Raw genomic sequence first — 4343 nt, forward strand, 5'->3', positions numbered from 1 at the left:
CAGGTAGTATTGATCGTCCTCCACCAGTGAAGAAAAACTTAGGTGCGTCACAGGGCGAGAATGTCCATGGCAAGTCAAGGGGACAACCTTAGAAGATTCTATAGGTCATTTGCACCATTAGTTCCTGATACTAGTAGCTGCTGAGTTCCTTTGCAAACCCAAGGAGATGTGATATTTTTTTTTTTTAAGGTTGAAATTGAATAGCGACAAGAGAAACCCACGACAGGACACGGAGATATGCTTACCAGAAGCCATTTATATAGCCGGCAAAATAAAGAGATTGTAGAGCAAAAATGATAGTGAGAAGGGAAATTGGTTACTGTATAAGTGAAAAAGGGGACCAGATTTAGAATTCCGCAGGGGGTTAAGCTAGAGAATGCTCTGTATTTGAAACTGTCTTGGGAAAAGAGAAAAAGATGGAGTGACGTCTTGCGACAGATAAAAAACTATATCACTGAGATTTCCTTTTTATGACAAACTGAGGGAAGAAAAATCATCAGATTCGTTACGGCGTTCCAGTCGTAAAAATGGCGGTGGTATTAAGGTGGAGAAAACTAGAAGAAAGGAGGGGAGTGGTGGAGTTAGGGAGTGCGGGAGTGCGGGAGTGCGGGAGCGGGAAGAGAAAGACGTTAAAAGAAAGAAAAAAAGAAGAAGGGCAACAAGTGTAAGAACTGGTAAAGAAAGGATAAAGGGGGAGGGGAGTGGTATCTGGGTCTACTGAATCCGAGCTGGTGTTGTTTTACCACCGATGGAGCAAGTGAAGTTTTTGTAGTCCTGCGATGAACAAGCATTTTTAAGTTCTAACTACTAACCACTGCAGTCGGTCACTGTCAACCAACGCCTGGCTGCCCGGTCACCCGGGGGCCAACCTGGTGCCAAACTAGGGGCCACCGGGGGACCACATAGGGCCACCTGGGCCACGGGCGGGCATCGCAGCTTGACCGCGTTGGGTCTAGCGAGACGCGCTAGGGACAGAAGCAGTAAGGCGCCACGTCTCGTGACTTGAACACCACAACCCCTGGCCCAGATTCGCCTCATAAAGGTCATCATAGGCATGATGATTAATTATTTACGGGTGCTATATATGTATGTATGTATCAAACATCATCGTGCATACGGTGGGAGAGGGCTGGCCAGAGAGAGTCCTGACCTCTATTTCCCCGTTGGAATTTCTGAGGCGCGGATCTCATGCCCTCAAATCAGGGTTTTGCTGGAACGAAGAGTCCCCTTATTTCACCATTCACACTGCACCTCGACGAATAATTCCGGGTCTTTGGCTGCTGGGACTGTACACGTACATTACAGGAATCGATCTACGTCCTGCAGGTGCGGTATATCATTGACCTCTCCAGTTTTCGTCAGATTCTAGTTGGTTAGATATCACCCTAATTAATGCGTGAACTGGCCTCTTACACAATTTTTCTCCTGGCGATTACATGTTAATGAGGCACGATCTGACGGTTTTCTAGATTCCCAGCCATTTCATTTACACTTTTATCATTATATACCTACAATATATATGTATTATATACGTATAAATGTCTTCTTATCCTGATTCTGATATAATCTTAAAGGCTATAATTATCATCAATTTTACTAAAACAAAGATAGTTAGATAGCTAATTAATATGATTCACAAATAAGTTAAATATTCAACTAAATTAAATTATAGATTTAAAATAAAATATATTTTAAATTATAATTTAAATTAGATATACTTATTAACAATTAATATGTTTAATTATTAGAGTATATTATAGTTATTATATTATAATAAACTTTATAAATATAGTATAAATTTTGAAATAAAATTAATAAAAATTAATTATTTTTTATATATTATATTTAATTAAATAAATCTTTTATATTTTTTATTTATAATAAATATTATATTTATAATTTTTAATAATTAAAGTTTTAATTTATTTATATAATATTTTTTAAAAATTATTGAATATTTATAGAATTTAAAAAAAAAAATTAAAATTAAATATGTAATTATTAAAAATTTAAATTTAATTTAAATAAAATTATATTAATAATTATAAAGTTATTTTAAATTTTTTAAATTATTATTTATATTATAAAATAAATATATAAAATTAAATTTTAATTATATTAATTTTAAATATATTAATATATAAAAAATAAAAATATTTATTTTATAAATTATTTAAATTTAATTATAATAATTATTATTTAAAATATATATTTTTTATTATTTTAATATTTATTTAATTATTTTAAAGATTTAATATATAAATTTTATTCTTAAATATATTATATTTATATAAATTTATAATAAAAAATAATAAAAATAATAAAAAATTAAAACAATAATTATTTATATTTAATTTTAAAAATTATATTAAGTTTATATAAATAAAAAATCTAATAAAAAATAAAAATTAATAATAAATAAAAATATATAAAAATAATATTTAAACTTTATATTTATTAATAATATAATTTAAAAAATTAATAAATTAAAATTTATTTTTAAAAAATTAATTAAAAAATTAATTTTTAATTTAATATTTATAAAGTATATTTAAATAATTAATAAAAATATTAAAAAAATTAACTTTAACTTTATTTTATATTTTATATATTAATAATTTGTAAAGTTTATTAATTTATTAATTTAATTTTTAAATTATTTATATAAATAAATATTTAAAATAAATATATTTAAAAATTTTATATTTTAATTTAATTTTATTATTATTTTTTATATTAATTTAAAATTTATTTAAAAATATTTTTATATCTTTAAATTAAATTTATTTTTAAATATTTTTTATTTATTTTTAATTTATTTTAATATTTTATTAAAAATTTTTTTATAAATAATAAACTTTATTAAAATTTATAAATTTTTATATTTAAATTTAATAATTAAATTTTAATTATTATATATATTTTAAAAAATTTTAATTTTAATTTATATTTTATATATTAATTATTTTTTCTTTTTAAAGTTTTATTTTATATTAAAATATAATTTTTAAAATATTTTTTAAATTTTAAAATTAATTTTATTAATTAATATAAAATATTTTTAAATTTTAAAAGTATAATTTATATTTAAAATTAAATTAAATATTAAATATTTTTATTTATTTTTTAAATTATTTAAATATAAAATTAAAAATTATTTAATATTTTTTAATATTTTTAACAAATAAATAATTTTATTATTATTTTAATTAATTTTTTAATTTTTTAAATTTTTAATAAATTATATTTTATAATAAATTTTATTATATAAATATAATTAAAATTTATAAAAATATTATAAATTAAAATATAATTTATTAAAAAAAATTAACTATAAATTATATTAATATTATAAAATTAAATATTTTTATTAAATATTTTTTCTATTAACTTTTACTTATTCAATTTTCAATTTCATATAAGTTTCTCCATTCACTTAGGGCATTATAGTCACTTATATTATGTAATAAATTGCCTTCAATAAGGCATCAAGTTTGCCATTTGAAACTGATTTATTTTCTTTGTGGGTCAACAACTCATAGGTGTTGGTAAGGATCTGTGTTACGGACATGGGACCTTGCCAAGGTGCCTCCTTGGCACGCTGCCTCCTCTTGGTTGACATTCCTACTTCCTTGCCATTTATACAATATACAAGATGATCGTATAGATCATCGCTAGAGAAGGCCAGAAAATCACATTGCCAATGACGCCTCTACCCCCGCTAGTCAGGTAGAGCGGCATCTCATCACATTCCATGAAGAAGGGGAGTCTGATAGAAGCCCTATAGATAGTTAGCTGACCCACTGTTCGGGGGATCAGTGATTCATTCTCGATATATCAGTTACTGGAATACGCATACAAATTCTCTATACAACCACTTGTACCCCTGATTCCTTAACTAGCCAAGCCCACCCATTCGGCTTCCCTTATAACCACCCTACGTGACGTTGCTGTTGTCATTCCGTCTCAGTGCCGTCTCGTTATAATGTGCTATCTTGTTATCTAACTCTCAGCTGATTGCTCTTAGATAGGAAGTATTTCTTTCATAGGTCAGGTGTTCTACCTGATCTGAGATTGACCTTAGATTCAATGCATCACAAAAACCTCTATGCATGTGTAAGCAATACATGAAGGTGTTGTTAGCAATGTTATTGACAGCTTTTTCCAAACAGAGGGCTTCATAACCTTATGAAGGATTTTGCGTGTGATAAATTAGGCTAGCTGAAACTTAAACTATGCATGAGAGGCATGAGATTAGTATAGCTGTAGTTATCTTACTAACTAGTTACCTAACTAATGCAATTAATCATCTACTAAATCATATCACTACTAGATCACTTTCA

The sequence above is a fragment of the Paracoccidioides lutzii genome (assembly GCF_000150705.2).
Source record: "Paracoccidioides lutzii Pb01 unplaced genomic scaffold supercont2.42, whole genome shotgun sequence".
In the NCBI taxonomy this organism is placed as follows: domain Eukaryota; kingdom Fungi; phylum Ascomycota; class Eurotiomycetes; order Onygenales; family Ajellomycetaceae; genus Paracoccidioides; species Paracoccidioides lutzii.